Source organism: Petaurus breviceps, unplaced genomic scaffold, assembly GCF_028583685.1.
Source record: "Petaurus breviceps papuanus isolate PSGF00001 unplaced genomic scaffold, PetGlider_PUasm1.0 207, whole genome shotgun sequence".
In the NCBI taxonomy this organism is placed as follows: Eukaryota; Metazoa; Chordata; class Mammalia; order Diprotodontia; family Petauridae; genus Petaurus; species Petaurus breviceps.
Genome location: NW_027185850.1, coordinates 7330572 through 7348992, shown reverse-complemented (window position 1 = coordinate 7348992; position 18421 = coordinate 7330572). Strand labels below are relative to the sequence as shown.

Sequence of the window (18421 nt, the reverse complement as noted above, 5' to 3'; positions counted from 1 at the left end):
AGAAAGAAAGAAAGAAAGAAAGAAAGAAAGAAAGAAAGAAAGAAAGAGAAATGAACTCCACTCACTATGAGCTTTCATTCCATCAACAAGTCACTATTCTCACTATCCTGGTAATGTTCTTTTGTGTTTCAGGTTCTGGGGACTATTGCACAGAAAAATACAAATAGCTGTTTTATGTAATTGAATAAAAATATTGGGATGTAAGTTCTTTTTCTGTTGACTTACTGAAAGTATCTTTGGGACAACTCCAATAGCCTAGGGAAAAATGGAGATGAAATCTACTTCATCCTGGTTATACATGATTGGAATTTTTCTGCTAAGTCTCTATATTTTGAAGATTTTTCATTTCACATAGTTTGGTGATTATGAATATTCATTATGGTGATATCAATTGAAATATGGCTTTATTGTTATTAATGAAATAGGTTTTCTCTTCCTCTTGTTCAATGATGTTAAGATAGATATAGCCCTAGGAAGAGTTTTCAGTGCTGCTGTTATTCATTTATAGTTAATGTTCTTTGGACTAGTGCCCAGGTAGACAAAATAATTTCTTTTTGCAGTTAAAGTATTAAGATATAAGCTCATCCCCTGTGGGTTCACTGCAAGCATCCTTGGCACAGAACTCCAGTAATAGAGAGGATGATGGGAATTGTATGTATGTCATCTTGTTCCCATATGATTTTGGTTTTTTTTTTTCTGCTCCATCTCTGTGTTTTGGAAGCTTTTATTCCACGAAGTTTGGAGATTATAAGGATTTGATATAGCAACATCTGTTAGAAACATTGTCCTTAAGATTTTACACATCACCATCATGTCTGGGAGACTGGTAGCAAGGGCTTCGACTGTGATAATTCTCTGCTACCAATATGATTTACTAATTGAGTTCTCAAAGACATTTGAGAATTTTTCTTATTGTTGTTAACAATTGTTAGCCTTGTGGTTTTTATGGGCACAGTTTGTTCTTGTCGATGTTGCCTAATCCATCTCCCAATATTGGCTGTGTTTATAACTCATGAACTTGCCCCAGGGAGGAATGAAAGTCTGTTTCATCTGCTCCATATATTAATTCTGTTCATAGTTTGCTTTGTACATATTTGTTTGCATGTTGTCTTCCCCATTAGATTGTAAGCTCCTTGAGGGCAGGGATGGTTTTTTTTGTCTTCCTTTCCCCTATCTCCAACGCTTAGCACAGTGCCTGGCACACAGTACATGCTTAATAAATGTTTACTGATTGATTGCTTTATATAGAAAGCCACCCCTCCCTTTTCAACATTTTGGCCCTTTTGTTTTAGAGTAAGTATCTCTTTCTTCAGAAGGTCCAGAGTTGTCTTCTGTCCTAAAAATCAATACTACAGTAAAAAAAAAAATGCTTGTGCCCTTCTTTCCAGAATCTCAATTGGAAGGGACCTCAAGGACCATTTAGTTTAATCTGTATCAGAAAAAGATTCCCTTCCACGAGATCCTTAAGGGTCATTATCAACCTTTTCTTGAGGATCTCTAGCAAGAGGGAATTCCTATCTCCTGATTCTACTTTTGGATGACTCTAGTAATTATGATCATTTTCCTTATATAAGTCTTTTTAGTTGTTTTTGTTCAGTCATTTTCAGTTGTATCTGACTCTTTGTGACCCCATTTGGGGTTTTCTTGGCAAAGCTACTGGAACAGTTTGCCAATTCTTCCTCCAGATAATTTTACAGATGAGAAGACTGATACAAACAGGGTGAAGTGACTTGGCCAGGGTCACACAGCTAGCAAGTGTCTGAGACTGGATTTGAGCTCATGAAGATGAGTCTTCCTGACTCCAGGCCCAGTGCTCTGTGCACCATAGTGCCTACCTCTCAGAAATTTTCAGTCATGGCTACTACTTCTGCCCTCTAAGAAAAAACAAAACAATTTTAAGCCTTTTGTTTCTTAAAGACAACTGTCATATTTCTTCTGAGTCTTAATACTAATCATCCCCAGTTCCTTTCCCCACTTCTTCTGCAGCATGGCCTCTTGTCCCTTCTTCAGCCCAGTCGTATTCCTTGGGATGCTCTCCAGCTTGGCAATGTCCTTACTCAGCTGCATTGCCCAGAATTCACACAATACTATGGATGTGGAAGGCACCAGGACAGAGGACGGAGTAACCTCCCTCTTTCTGGACATATAATATTACCTAAGACTAAAGCGCCTTCTTGTCTACCCTCTTGCTCTCTTGTCTCTTGGGTCTCCATGTGCAAATAATGGACAATAGTTCTTCTGTGCCAGCCTCTTATGAAGAGTGGCTCAAAGTATGGGATATTTAACAGACACATTACATAAATCAAGGTAAGGGAGCACAATCAAAGCAGGGAGGGTGGAGGATAATGACTTTCTGTTCCCTTAGCTTTGTTTTCATTCTCTCCCCCCCCACTTTTGTTATGCATGACCCAGAGGATTGGGGGGAGAATTGGGGGGGGGGTGCTAAGGCAAACAAATCTACTTCATATTCACAGAGGTCCTCTGAGGATTTCTTTGGCAGAACCCCATTAAATGAGTTTGGAGAACAAGGAATTACTATAAGGCATTAAATGGTAGTTGCAAGGAAGGTACAGTGATTTTCTAATCTTAGGTCAAATAAAGGCTTGAGACAAAGACCTCGATCCTACTAGCAGAAGGAAATAAGTTAAAAGAATGGACTTATTTTCATTCTTGGGACACTGCCAGGTTAGGCAGTGGGACACAGCTCTTACTAAAAAGCTTCCACTCTGTTCTTATTAGAGTGAGGCTTCCCATTTACTGCTCCCTGGCAGATGGTAACCCAAATGGCCAATGGGTCACATGATGAAATGAAGCCCAGATTCTTGTAGCAGAGAGAAGATTGGCATCCATGGGGCCAGTGGAGACATGGCCCACTCAGGGAAGAGTTGGCCTGGTGAGGCATCAGTGATTTTGCAACCCCACAGATATGACTTATCCTTCCCCACCTATTAACTGTATGTGCCCATCTTCATGCACATGGCTTGGTCACACTATGCATGTGCTCTTCACACATTTTCCCTGGGCACAGTCCCTCATCACTGATGGCATGTCATACATCAGTGGAGGTCCAGAAACTATAATTTTTGGAATTGATACAGACCTAAAAAGTACCTTTAATTTAGGGCAGTTTTTCAGGGAACTTTGTACAAGAAGGGAGACATTTGATGGAATATTTGATGCTAATCACTTGTTTTAATATCTCTTGTAAACCCCCACCCCATCCCAGGCCCCCAGTTCACCTTTTACTTCCCATACACAGATTCCAAATTACTCCTTCCCTAATGATTGTTCTAACTTCCATAAATGTTTTTTCCCTTATCCTTGTTGGGACTAGATCACAGGCAATTACAGAAATACCCATTTGTCTTTCTTAGAAACAAGGAGAGCTGGCCCAGCTTGTAATGGGCTGCTTTGGGAGGTGGTGGGCTCCCCCTCACTGGGGGCCTTTAAGCACAGGTTATAGGGATGCCAATTTGGAATGTTATAGAGGGGATTCTTGGTCGTCAGATTCCCCTCCCTAAAAGCCAGGCTGCTTGCTTGCAATCTAAGCCATAATAACTTCCTCCCCATGCTAAGAAAAATCACATTATTAGGGAAAATATCAAAAGCTCATTAATTTAGAGCTGCAAGGGGCCTTAGAAAATATCCGCCTTCCCACTAGAATGTGCTTTGGGAAGGGTGTGTGCTCAGAGGCCTTGGTTTGGTCCCATGCTTGGGTCAAGGGCATGGCCAGGCACTCCTATCTGCTTACTGCAGGGCCATCCCAACGGATGCTCCATGGAATAGCTTTGCTGTCCATTCTAATAAGGAAACCGAAGCCCAGGAAATGGGAAGAAATTAGAGTGATTGCACAACTCCCTTTTCTGTTGAAGACCCTGATTTGTCTTTATTAGACAGTATTATTTGGCTCTACCAAAAATGAGGACCCTCATTTACAGTTTCTAGCAAATAGCTTTCATGTGCATACATTATGGACCCTCCTGCCTGCAGTGAGATAAAGGAAAATGAAAAATAGAGGGGAGCAGGGAATCTGCCATTATAATTTCTACTGCTTGGTCCTTCCCACCCCATAATCTCTCTCTCATGTTGCATCTAGAGAGCTCTCTTTGAAGTTAAGAGACTAGATCCAGCTGTAGCAGTGAAGGGAAAAAAATTCAATCTTTTCTGTGTTGCCAACCCTCCGCCCCCCACTCCCACACACTCAATGCCCATCTTTTCTGCTGACTCCTGGCAGCTCTTCAGGAACCTTTGTGGGCCATTGTGCCTCATTGTCCTTGTCTGGGTGCTTGTCAGCCCTCTCGTCTGTTCCATGCTCCAGCCTGCTCTCTCCATCTGCACCTCCCTCCCACTCATATCACACTCTTCCATCTTCTCTGGAACACGTGGCTCTTCCCTGCTGAGGGCCTCCGAGAGTACAAGATCTAGCTCAGAGTGAGGTGATGCCTGGGAACAACTGTGATGCCTGCAATTTTGGAAAGTTTCCAGAGTGGTCTTTCATTGGGTAAGTTATTAAAAAGAATTGGGGAGGAGCAGGATATTAGAATGATTAGATAGTCAGCTTCAAGGTCGGGAAGGTCTGGATTCAAATCTCAGCTCGGGCACTTACTGGCTGTATGGATTTAGGGCAAGTGATTTCACTTTTCTGCCCCTCAGTTTCCTCATATGTAAAATGGAGAAGTTGGACTCTTTGGCCTCTAAGACCATTTCCAGTTCTAGCCCTTTGATTATCTTCTGGTCCGTATTGGCTGTGTGATCCTGGGCAAGTTAACCCTTCAGTGTCTTAAGAACTCTCCAAGCCTATAAACTATGGAGTAGGTGCTAGGCTACATGTCGGGGGGGGGAGGGGTTCCTCACTGGGAGTACCCACAGTGGTGAAATCATGGGTCTCATTTTTAAAAAGAGACTTTTGGGTCTGTTCAGAGCTCTTTAGTTTCTTAGTTAACAGCAAAGAGAGATTTTTAAGCAAAATGGTCGATATTTACAGGATCATAGACAAAGACATGGTCATAGGATTATGAGATCTGGAACTGGAAAAGATGTTGGAGACCATGGAGTTCCCCCTCCCCCATTTTATAGTTGAGGAACCTAGGGGAAGTGCTTGGCCTTTGGTCATGGCTATGAATCCAGAGTCTGGTTCCGGTAAGCGCTCTTTTCCACCATGCTGCTGGAAAAGGTCTTTCTGAAGAGAATGCCCTCCCGTAGCCGCTGGATAGGGCATCATTCCTTCTACTGAGAAAGGATCTGCCTCCATGAAACTCAGGGCAAGCAAGCATGTTTCAGTTTCTTATTTCATTGTGACCTTTTTGAAGCATCTGAAGCCTGGAAGTGTCTGAGGAAGGGCTTAATCATGGTCCTCAAATCTCTAAAATGTTAACAGTAACACAAATGTTAACAGATGTTAGCGATGTTAACAGTAACAGACCAATTCTCCAAGTTTATACATTCTAATAACAAACGTTGTTGTCAGAAACTTTGTTACCAGTGAGGGACTGAGAGTGGGGAACATTTGCAATACTTTCCTACTTTGTTGATTGGTTGATTAACTTTGTTGAATAGCTTAAAAAAAAAAAAGTCTTTTTGCCTGTTTTGTTCTTTACCAAAAGAGATGGCCTTCTGGGTAGGGGTAAGGAGTGTATTGGGAAATGTAGGTGATGTGTAACAGGGCTTTGCATAATAGTCTCTTTGCATAAGACTTTCCTCATTAGTGAAGATTCATTAATCAGTTTTGTTCTGTGCCTGTATGGATAGAGGAAGTGTAGAGAGAAGACAGAATAAGTCTTCTGATTTCCAGCTTCAAGAGAGAAGACAGGAGGCTTCACTTTCCATCCAGGGAGAGGTCCCCAAAGGGAGAGAAAGACTGGGAAGAAGCCAACATGGAGAGAAGACAGAACTTCAATCCTGTCCCTACTCCCCGATTACTATGACAGAGAATTCAGAGATCTCAGGGTGAGATCTGGGCTTCTTGTGTTTGAGATGAGATCTCTTGCTTCCAGCAGAAGACTTTATTTATTGTCTGATGTATTCTCACCTGTATAACTCTGGTTTCTGTGTGTATTATTATCAATAGGAATAAATGGGTTTATTTGCTATTTGTTAAGTATAAGTCTTTGTTTAAACAGCATTTAGTAGATATATGGCTTGGGGCACTCTTTCCCCATTAAGAGATTAGTTATCAGAAATACAGCTTGCAACTCAAAATGCTATCTACACTAATAATATTTAGGAGTGGAATGGATAAAACATAACTAGCCCAGTGCCCTTTCTCTGAGGTACTCTGGGATGATTGTCTGGTGACGATTTCCTGTTCTTCTCTTGGAATAAGTGAAGGTAAATCTTGGAGAATGGCGGGCAGCAGAAACTCTAGAGATTCATAGCTCTTTCCAAGTCACATCCCAAAAGAACCACGTGGACTCACCCTGCTTCTATGGGCAACACTCGACACCTGCCTTACAAGATGCGAAAACAAAACATAACAAAATGGTTTCTTTTTTGTTGTGACCTTACTACCAGAGGTGGAAATGCTTACTAAAGGTGATATCACGACCACAGACTCACAGATGTGGCCCCCCCACTTCTAGAGTGCCAACTGAAATCGTTCCCAGAGGTTATGCTTCAACCAGGATCCCTTCTTCTTCTGCATATCTGACAAGTGGCCATTCCAACCCTGTCCCCTGACTGTGTGCTCTGAGGCAAATCGCTTAATCTTTTCAGGCCTCAGTTTCTCCACCTGTAAAAAGAGGAAGCTATATTAGATGACCCCTAGGGTCTGTCCCAGCTCCAAATCCATATGTCTGTGTTCCTATACAATCTTTGCTTGAAGATTTCTGGTGAGGAGGAATCCATCAGCTCCCAAGGCAGCTCCTTCCACTCTGGGACATCTAACTGTTAGGAAGTTTTTCCTGACATCAAACCTAAACTGACCCCTTTGCAACTTCTAGCTGATAGTGAAGCCTCTTTCCTAGAATTCCTTCAGATACTTGACAGAGATACTCAGCACAGTGCCTAGCATGGAACAGGCAGATGGTTCACTTTCTTGGTTCAGATTATGTCCATTTCCCCACACCTCTCTCCCCAGTAAGTCTTTTTTCCAAGCTACATATGCACTATTCTTTCAATCAGTCCTTCTGTGGCATGCTATGGACCTCTCTCAATCCTTGCTGACCTTTCCTATACACTCTCCAGGTAAAGAATGTTCTTCCTAAAAATGCATGCAGAGCTTCACACATCATCTGACCAGCCCAAAGCACTGCAATAGCATCACTTTTCTCAACCTATCCAAGGTGTAAGCCACATGGGTCAGATGGGCTCTGTCCAGAATGCAGCTCCCCCCCCCCTGCCCCCAGGTTTGCTGCAAGACAGGTTACTAGAGCCTTGACATCATTATATCTGGTTGGGACTGCCTCATGGGTTACCCTCTTCTACAAAGAAATGATCTGCACTCCCACCCCCGAGACTGTCCCCTGAGCATGCACTCCATTCCTCCTCAGCTGAATTCTTCCTGCCCAGTCTTGCCTCATTATGATGCTTGTTTCTATTAATGCCGCCCCAAATCAAATTTACCTTTTGGGAATATCATGCTATGATGTCGATGCCTATTGAGCATGCAGTCCCTCCAAACCCCAGGCTTGCTTTCTGGGTTTCCCTTTGATTATTATCCAGCTGCCCCTGCCATTTCCTAAATGTGGCATGTCTCTTGTTTTATTTTTAACCCAAGCATAGGACTTTATATTTATCCTTCTTGTTACATCTCATTAGATCCATCCAATCACCTGAAACTGTTAAGATTGTTGTGAATCCCAATTCTGTCGTTCAGTGTCTTCGCTAGCCCTCCCCCCTTCGTATCTCCACCAGAGATTTGCAGAGCTTGTCATCTGTACCCTCATCTAAGTCAGTGGTCACAAAACTTTTTGGATCTCATGCCCCTCCCAGTAAAACATTTTCGAGCATGCACCCCAATACATATCTATTTACTTCCAAGTTTTATACAGGAACTATATGCACTCATATATTTTGTGTTTTATAAAATATGCACAGAATAGAAATAGCTACAAAAGAGTGAGATAACTATGCAATAAAGAATAATTTCTGATTTGTAATTTCATTTTATTTTCCACAGTGCCAGAAATGGCTTTCTGTTCTGGAGAGCAATGTGATGGAACATAGTTGATTACTCTCCTCCCTCAAAAAAAAAATCCCTGTGTATATCCTGGAAGATAGGGTGGACTTTAAATCCTAATTGCTTATTCGTCATGAATTATATTGGCAATTTGATTGATGGAGCTCAACAAGCAGGTTAATTTCTTTCTTTTAAAGGTATTTTTCATTGAAAGACATGTGCCCATAAAACCAATTAACAGTGAGAAGAGTTGGGGCAGCTAGGTACCACAGTGGATAGAGCATTGGACCTCAAGTCAGGAAGACCCGAGGTCAGATCCAGCCTCAGAAACTTACCAGCTGTGTGACCCTGGGCAAGTCACTACGCCACTCTCTGTCTTGGTTTTCTCAACTGTAAATGGAGATAATAATAATAGCTGCCTCCCTCAGTTGTGGCCAGAATACTGTGTGGCTATAGAAACAAGATAATATTTGTAAAGCTCTTATCACAGCGTCTGGCATCTGTGGCTACTGTGCAGTTGTTTCTCTACTTTCTGACCCTTCCTAATCCCATTCGGGGTGTTTTGGCAGAGATACTGGAGGGGTTGGTCATTTCCTTCTCCAGCTCATTTTACAGATGGGAAAACTGAGGCAAACAGGATGGAGGGACTTGCCCAGGGTCACACAGCTAGTGTCTGAGGTCAGATTTGACCTCAGGAAGATGAGTCTTCCTGATCAGGCACTATCCACTGCTCTACCTAACTTCCCTGCCTGGCACATAGTAGGTGCTTAATAAATTTTTCTTGCCTTTCTTCAAGGAGCATCACAGTTTTTCATCAGAATTCACTGGTCTTTGCCACACATGCCACAAAAGCAATGAGCAAAAATTACTTGTCTATCCCCTGCAGTACCTTATTATAGAGGGCAATTTTTAATTTTTTTTTAAAGCGGTTTGTCTCTGATTTCAACTCACCACCAATTTTCCATTTGAAGTCATTCTTTTCTTATGTAGCTTTGCTAATGGAAGGTATCAGGCTTGTTTTCATATTTCTGTTTGTATTTTTTGCTTGAATTTGTGTGTGGGGAGCAGCAAGGAGGAGAAGGTTTTCTGACTGCAGAGGGCATCTGGGGCCATCCTGTGAAGGGCTTCAAACATAGATCACAGGAGCTGATGTTTAATCTTGGAGTCAATAGGGAGAAAATGGATGCTGTTGATTAAGGGGGTGACATGGTCAGTCAGTGTGTCCAGAGACCACCTTGGCAGGTGGGGGGAGGCTTGATTGGAGTGGGGAGAAACAAGACAGGGTGACCAGTCAGGAGCCCATTGCGTTAGTCCAGGCAGAAGGTGACAAGGCTTGAATTAGGGTGTTGACTGTGTGAATGGGGAAATCATTACAGATGTGAGAGTTCTTGTGATAAAAATGACAAGATCTGGCAGCTTCTTGAACATGTGGGGGTGGGGAGGAAAGGGAGCAGCCCAGGAAGACCCTGAGTTAAGGAGAGCTGGACTGCTGGAAAGATAGTGTTGCTATCAACAGAGTTCATGGGACCTTCTGTTTGATCTCATAACCTCTTGGGTCAAACTATGACCCACGTCTTGGAGATCACTGATAAATTCTGAAAAAAAAAATGTTGAATAGCATAAGGCTGGGGGCAGCTGGAAGGTATAGTGGATAGAGTACCAGGCCTGGAGTCAGGAAGACTCATCTTTCTGAGCTCAAATCTGGCCTCAGATACTTCCTAGCTATGTGACCCTGGATAAGTCACTTAACTCTGTTTACCTTGCTGGAGAAGGAAATGACAAACTAATCTTTGCCAAGAAAAACTCAAATGAAGTTGCAAAGCATCTACCATGATTGATAGGACTAAACAACAAAGTACAAGGCTAAGGACAAATCACTGGGGTCTCCACTCGAGACTGCCATCTGTCCATTAATGACCACTCGGCTTCTGCTCATCTAACCAGCAGCAGTTCTACCTACACAGACATATTTCTCAGTCTGGTCCACAGAAATTTCATGAGAAATTCTGTCTTGTTAGAAGAATAATAAGTCTACAGCAGTCCCCTAATCTATCAATCTAATAACTGTCACAAAAGGTAAGAAGATTAGTCTGACGTGACCAATTCCTTCTGACCCCATGTTGGCCCTTCTTTAGTACTGACCTTTAATGCAAACTGCCCATTTGATGATACGTTTCAGGATTTCCTTAGGAGTCCAAGCCGAGCTTGCTAGCCCATGTTTTTGTTAACCTATCATCTTCCTTTTCTTGCAAATGGAGACACCAGTGGGCCATCTCCAGGCCTGAAGTGCATTCCCAATGGATTTTGGTCCCCCAGGCCCAGTCAGCAACAATGGCTTTGTCACTTCTACAAGTTTCTCCATCCCTGGTGATTTCATGTTAGGTAGGTATCACCACACTGTGTGCTCCTTCTCAGGACACCAGAAAAGACAAATTGGGGAAGGCAACTATCGTTCAATTGTAACTAACTACAAAGGGTCTCAAATAACTCCCCTGGCCTAAACAACCATCGGTGTAATTAATATCTGTTGGTAAAATAATACTATTTTATATAAAATGTATATTAAAATGAAATAATCTATCACATATATATCATATATACTTATAAATTATAAAATGATATAAAATCAAAATAACAAAATGTATTTCTTTTTTCTATTAGGACTTGGGCAAAGCTTTTTGAATTGCAAAACATCCCACTAACATTTTTGTCTGCTGTTTCCTTTGGAGTAGAGGTGACCCTGGGCTCTTGAGGGCTGTCCCACTCAGCACCAGCTCTGATAGTTGGGTCTCAGGAGCTAGAAAGCCTCAGAGGACAGGCCCAGGGATGAAATTTCTATCTGGAGTCAAAGAACCAGTGAGGGAAATTCCAAGGGGCTCCTCAACAATTTGGTCCCATGGTGATCCATTTTTAGACACAGCAGCTCCTAAAATGCATCTAATGAGGCATAGAGTGCTGGACCTGTAATCACAAAGGCCTGAATTCAAAATCTGCCTTTAACACTTAGCAGCTGTGTGCCCAGAGACAAATCATTTTACTACTCCGGGCCCCTAGTTTCTTCTTCTGTGAAATGGGGGTCATAATGCCTTCCTCACTGGTTATTTGGAGACTCAGTGTGGTCATGGGTGCAAAGTGATTTCCAAATTTGAAAGCCCAGCCAGTTATTGTCATCTGTGAGGGGGCAGGCAGTGTGATACAGGAGATGGCAAGCTAGTCTAGGAGCCAAGAAGACCCAAGTTCAAGTCCCCACCTCTGGCACATACTGACTGTGTGACCTTGGGCAGCTCAGTGAACATCTCAGTGCTCTAGGCAACTTCCTAAGACAAATGTCAACAAAGTACAGACCTGAATTGATGGAGGGAATTTCCTCCCATGGGAGTTTCCTATGCCAGTGAAATTCCTGTCCCTCTCTCTATTATTATATGTATTATTCACCAGTGGAAGTTGTACCTACACAGAAAAAATCACAGCTATTTCTAGTAATTTCCAAACATGGAACTGTTTGACACAATGCATCCACACGGGAGCTTTCCCTGCAGCCCTGCTCTGGACAACTGACCCAGGCCCTAGCCCAGATGCCAAGAGGGGCACAGGACACTCAATAGCTCTGCTGTGGCCCCTGTGGCTTCCAGTCAGGAGGCAGCCTGTACAATACCACCCCCCCCCCAACTATTTTCTAACTCCCCAGCCTTTGAAGCTTTAGTTGAGAGGAAAATCAATTTGTATAAATGTGTGGCAGGCGATTATCTATTAGCCACCAGAATGGGCTCCCAGCAGTCTTAAAGCCTGCTTCTTGAAAAAGGGCAGCAAATAGAAATATGTGGAGGGAGAGTTCTGCCAACCCTAGCCAACAGTGTTTTCTAGAACACATGGAATTCTGCTTTTAACTTGGCTGAACTAATTATGAAGGAGCTTTGTTGTCAGATGGATGGTAAGTGTAGAGGAAAAAGCTCTGGTCCTGGAGCCAGGGGATGGGACGTCTAGCTGTAACCACTGCTCAGTCACCGTGTGATGGGAGGCATGTAATGCAACCTGCATCACAGCCCTTCTAGGTCTGATGCAAGCAAAATACTCCCTAACAATTAGGCCTGCCTGAAAGTAGAGTGAGGTGTAATCATAACAGCAATAATGATTATTACGCAGCACTTTATAATTTGCAAAACATTAAAAAAAATTTTATCATTTGATCCTCAAAACTTTCTCCTTGGAGGTAGATGCTATTATCTCCATTTTTAGATGAGAAACTAAGGCTCTTAGAGGAGAAGTGCTTTCCCCAGACTCACTCACCTAGCAAATGTTTGAGGCAGAGTTTACACTCAGCTCTTCCTGAGTTCAAACCCAATGTGCTATGCAGGATGCCTCCTAACTTCTTTAGCAGATAAGGGGATTCTCCCTCCCTGGTGGACTTCCAGCAAAGGATGGAGGGATGTTTGTTGAGGATGTTGGAGGGGGAATTCCTATTCAGCTGCTGTTTGGAGTAGTGGTCTCAGATTCTGTGAGCCTTGGTCCCCTCCTCTGTAAAATGAGGGCTTTGGATTAGATGACCTTTAGGGATCCCTTCATCCCCAGGATTCCATGGTTCTACCATTCTCCAGTGGGGGAAAGGGTAGCATTGATCAGAGCTCATTGTTCTTGTTGTTCAATTGTGTCTGACTCTTGGTGACCCCATTTGGAATTTTCTTGGCAAAGGCCTGGAGCGGTTTGACATTCCTTCTCCAGATCATTTTAAAGATGAGGAAACTGGGGCAAGCAGGGTGAAGGAACTTACTTAGAGTCACACAACAAGGAAGCGTCTGAGGTCATATTTAAGCCCACAAAAATGAGCTATCCACTGCACACTTAGCTGCCCCTTTGATCAGGAGACCTTTGATCAAGTGTTTCTTCCCACCCTGACCCAATTGGTGAAGTTCTCAAATTAAAGGGGCAGGTATAAGACTAAGTCAAACCCTGTTAACTCTTGGATCAAATATAAAATCCTCTGTTTGGTTTTCAAAGCTCTCTACAATCTGTCCCCTTCCACGTAGTCAATGATCCAGTAACACTCTATCTCTCCACTCCATGCTGAGAATAGCATCAGCTGTTCCCCATGACTAGAATGCCGTCCCTCCTCACCCCCAGCCCCTATGTTCCCTGGCTTTCTTCAAGACGAAGTTCAAATTCTAACTTCTGCAAGAGGTCTTGCCCAATAGGCCCCTACCCATGCGAGCATCATGTCTGAGATGACTATCCATTTACACAGCATATATCTGGGGTGCACAATTTTTTGCATGTCGTCTCTTCCATTAAACTGTGAGTTACTTCATGGTAATGAAAAAAAAGTCGTTTTGCCTTTGTTTGTGTCCTCAGGGCTTTGCACAGTGCTTGGCACACAGCAGGTGGTTAATAAATGTTTGTTGATTGATTATGACAATGTATTGAGGTCTTAAACCAAGTGCAAAAATGATTCTACACTGTTAGCCCTTTATGAGATATGAACTGAGTGGCATCAGAGGATGGTATTGGCCATATCCTCTACAATCCTTAAAAAAAAACCCAATACAGTCTCTAAGGCGAAAGTCAAGGTGAGAGATAGCTCTGAGGACTGTTACTTCTGGTGAGCCAGCTTTTGAAGAATCTTTTTTTTTTTTAATAAGCAATCGGGGTTAAGTAACTTGCTCAAGGTTATAAGGCCAGTTATTTCTGGGTGGGTGTTGTGTCTGAGCCTGGATTCGATCTCCAGGTCATCCTGAAACTGGAGCCGGTGCTCTTACTCACTGTGCTACCTGGCTGCCCCCTTTAGAAGAATCTTAACCTTGAGAGGGAATCATTCCTCACCTCTGGGGGCAGCAGTGGAATTTCTCTTCCTTACCCCAACATGGCCATGCTTTCTTGTAGTGTACTATTTCCCCACCAGATGATTCTGAATCCATCAGGTCAGTCAAAACAGGACATGGTTCTGGTGAGTATAAGTTCTATGAGTCAAGACAGCTAGTCCCTTCCCTCAGGAGATGAGCTGCAGAGGGGAATAGCCTCAAGGATCCAGGCCGGATGACCTGCCTAGCAGAGATATTGCCCTCAGAGCAGTACCATGTGTGAAATGCCTTGGCCACATGTGTGTCTTAAGGGCATGTCTTTCTATAAGTGTACTTATCTACATGCTTGTCCACTCTAGGTAGTTGTGGGAGATTACATCTCAGGTTTAAAGAGGAAAAAGAGGATATTTTGTTATTACTGGTGTGCTATGTCATCTTGCTAAGTTCCTCAGCTTTGAATTAATTGTGTCTATTGGATGATTATTAAAGGCAAGTTCTCTGGTGGGGGCTTGTAAACAGTAACTGTACTAGTGAGGACCCATGGAATACCTTAAACCTGGTGCGTTTGTGAAGAATGGAGAACAATGCCCCTCAAATGTGGATCCTTGGAGTTTCCTTTCCCATGGAGTTGGGTTTATCAGTGTGTAATTATGTAGCAAGCAGGGTCTTTGTCAGGAAGCATGCTGACAGATGCAGGAGCATCTCTCCTCAAACCTCTCACAGCTCCCCCTCCCCCTCCTCTCTCAGCTGAGAATCCTGCCTCATACTTTACAGAAGAAAGATGAGGCCATTCACCACGACCTCCCTCTTCTCCCCTCTTTATCTCCTGTCACTCTGCCAGTGTCTCCTCCTTCACCTGTCTCACCCAATGAAACGGCCTTTCTCTTTACCAAGACCAAATGCTACTCATTCAAGCAATCCTTTTCCCAACTGTCTCCTCTGAATGGTTGTGCCCCCCCCCAGGTCATCCTCACACTATCACTTATTTTAGTATCTCCCTGTTTACTGGTTCATTCCCTTCTGCCTCCAAATATGCCCATTTTCCCCATCCTGAAAAAAGTCCTCACTTGATCCTTCCATCTCTCCTGTCATCCTCTATCTCTTTTGTCCTGTGGGGCTTAACTCCTCCAAAAGGCCATCTACAAAAGGTCTCCACTCTCTTCCAACCCCTTACAACTTGGCTTCCAACCTTATCATTCCACCCAAACCTCCCAAGTTACCAAAGATCTTAGTTGTCAAATCCTAAGGCCTTTTCTTAATCCTCATTCTCTTTGATATCTTTTCAGCTGTTGATGCTGTTGATCACTCTCTCCTCTGATAATCTAGTCTCTCTAGGTTTTAGAGGCACCCCTCTCTCTCCTGGTTCTCCTCCTACATCTCTGACCACTCCTTCTTGGTCTCCTTTGCTGGATCCTCATCCAAATTATGCCTCTAACTAGAGGTGTCCCTCAGTGTTCTGTCTTCTCTTCTTCCTCTATATTACTTTACTAGGTGATCTCATCAGTTTCCCTGGATTTAGTTACTATCTCTATCTATACTGATGACTCTTAAATACCTAGCCTGCTTGAAATGGTCCACTGACTTCAGTCTTGCATCTCTAACTGCCATTCAGACATCTCAATAGGACTAAATAGAACTCATTATCTTTCCCCTAAGCCCTGCCCCCTCCTCCCTTCCCTATTATTTCAGAGGGCCGCACCATCCTCCCAGTCCATCAGACTCACAACCTAGGACTTATGCTGGACTCTCCACCATCTCTAACCCCCCACCCCATCCGAATCATTGCCAATCCCTGCTGATTTCACCTTTGCAACATTTCTCTAACACACCCCCTCTTCTCCTTTGACACTGGCCCCACCCTGGCCCTCATCACCCCACACGTGGACATTTGAAATAACCCATGGGTGGGTCTGCCTTTCTCCAGTCTTTCCTTGCTCCATCTTCCATTCAGTGACTAAAGCCCAGATCCAACCATGACAGCTCTGTCCTCAATAAACTCCAGTGACTCCTTATTGCCTCCAGGGTTAATACACTATCCTCTGTTTGGCATCCCAAACCCGGCCCCCTTATACCTCTCCAGCTTCTTACACCTTACTCCCCACGCCTTACTCTTCAATCCAGTGTCTGGTCTCCTGATTGTTCCATGAATAAGACCTTCCAGTTCTGGAGCATTTTCTTAGCCTGGAATGCTCTCCCTCCTCAGCTCCACCTACTGATCTCCCTGGCTTCCTTTGAATTTCAGCTAAGATCCCTTCTTTTCCTGGAAGCCTTCCCCAAGCCTTCCATTCCAGCACCTTCCCTCTTAATTCTTCCTGTTTGTCCAGTCTTTAGCTTGCTGTGTCTATGTTTGCATGTCTTTTCCCTTCTTAGGTTGTAAGCTCCTTGAGGTCAGGGCCTGTCTTTTGCTTCTTTTGTATCTCTCTGCACCATGCCTTGAAAACAGCAGGCACTTCACGCTTGTTTATTGATTGCTTGGATTCCCTGTTGTGTGCCAGCAGTGTCAGCGTGTGCAGAAATGAAAATCCCAGGCTGTGGAACCCAAAAGCTACTTGTGTGTCTGGGTGTAACTGACTTTTCTTCTACCCTTTCCAACCCCACAATTATTCTCCTTGGTCATGAAAATAGGAGTTGATGAGTTGTCCCTTTTCTCTGTCCTCTCTTGTTATCTGCCCAGCCATCACTAGCACTGATCTGGTTGCTTTTGTGGTCTTCCTCCTGCCTCCAATGTAGCTTTAAGGAAAAAGCCCCTTATGTTGTCTCTAGCATGGTTGGTCAAGTCCATCTGGCTCTCCTGACCCAATTCTTATTGGGCTATGCTACTTTTTTGTCTTTGTCTTCAGGTTCCTTATCTGACCTCTGTCCTCTGTTAAGTTGGTTGATGAGATTTGAGTGTGCATACATAATAGTTTCTTTAGAAAATTTCCCCTATTTTTCCTCAGGGAAATAATTTACATTTTTGTCAGAATTTCACTCTTGGGAATCTTCCATCCCCATTGGTACAAATTCCTCATCTTGGAATTTTAGGCTGTGGGATACTACTAATTTTCTCTTGGATACCTTGGAAATCCCCTGTCCCAAAGCTTGAGGCGAACACCAGACAACATTTGGTTTTCTCTTTATTATCTACCATGAATGCCGAGAGGTTAGGGTCAGTTCCTCCCAAAGTTTCTGTTGTTTTGATTTTGGATGCTCATCTGCTTATTGATCAGAAGTTCAAGCCCCCAAACATTCCATGACCAAATTAGTTTGGAATACTCTTAGCTTGCCAAAGTTGTAATGGTAGAGTTTCAATGATCAATTACAGGAGGGTAAGAAGGTATTTCAAGATGGGGAATAATCCTAATGAGCCCAAATCATTTGTGTAGATGGTCATGCTCAGGGATCCCAGTTGAGTGACCTGTCTGGCAGAGATAATACCTTCAGGGGAGGGCACTTACTAGGCCAGCTCTTTCCAGTCAATCATCAAGTGTTCATTAATCCCCTACTATGTGTCAAGCATTGTGCTAGATACTGGAGATACAAAGGCAAAAATGAAACAGTCCCTTCCCTCAAAGTACTTACATTCTGAGAGACATGGATTAGATAGGTCAATGCCTACAGCCAATGAAGAAAAAGAATTGGTTTTATTACAGTGAGGGGGCAGCGAGGTGGTACAGTGGATAGAGCCCTGGGTGTGGAATCAGGAAAACTCATCTTTGTGAGTTCAAATCTGCCTTCAGACACTTCCTAGCTGTGTCACCCTGGGCAAGTCACTTCACCCTGTTTTCCAGTTTCCTCATCTATAAAATGAGCTGGAAAAGGAAATGGCCAACTTCTCCAGTGTCTTTGCCAAGAGAACCCCAAATAAGGTCACGGAGAGTTGGACATTTTTGAAATGATGGAACAACAAGAAATTAGAGTGAGCTGAGGATCAGCGATTCTTTGGTCCCACTGTTGGTCAAAGGAGAAACACAGAAAAAGCATCTCCTAACACTGTCTCTTCTCCCTACCCCGAACGGTTGTTTACCTAATAGGATGGAATCTGGGGAAACGAGGGGATAGTCTCATTTCCATGGGCCAACAATTCCCATCTGGCCTCAGACTCTTGCTTGCTATGGGAACCTAGGCAAGTCCATTAACCTCTTCCTGCCTCAGTCTCCTCCTGTATAAAATGGGGATAACAATCCTATCTCCCTCCAGAGACTATTGTGATGACCAAATGAGATCATATAAACACCACACAGAGCACTTTGCAAACCTCCACCTGAAATATCAATGCTCACATTATTATTCCTTAGCACAGTATCTGGCAAATAGTCGGTAATTAATAAATGCTTTTCCATCCCATTGATTGAATATATGAAAATCCAAACTTACCAAGCGACTAAATAAGTGGGTCATATTATAAAGATATTCTTCAGTTCTGAAAATAGCAATTCTTTCTTCACAAAAGGCAGGCACATGGAGTTGGAACCTGAAAGGACATTGAGTCTAACCTCACCTTTCAGATGAGGAAACTGAGGCTCAAAGAAAT

The 18421-nt window shown here is 43.3% G+C and overlaps 1 long non-coding RNA gene across 1 annotated transcript in view; it reads left to right on the top strand.

The window, feature by feature from the left end:
• Positions 1 to 47, top strand: part of LOC138164871 (uncharacterized) — a 6158-nt gene extending 6111 nt beyond the window's left edge. Inside the window, exon 2 of the long non-coding RNA XR_011169205.1 lies at positions 1 to 47. This exon is cut by the window's left edge and continues 153 nt beyond it. This is a non-coding gene — a long non-coding RNA (uncharacterized lncRNA).
• Positions 48 to 18421: the final 18374 nt, after the last annotated feature.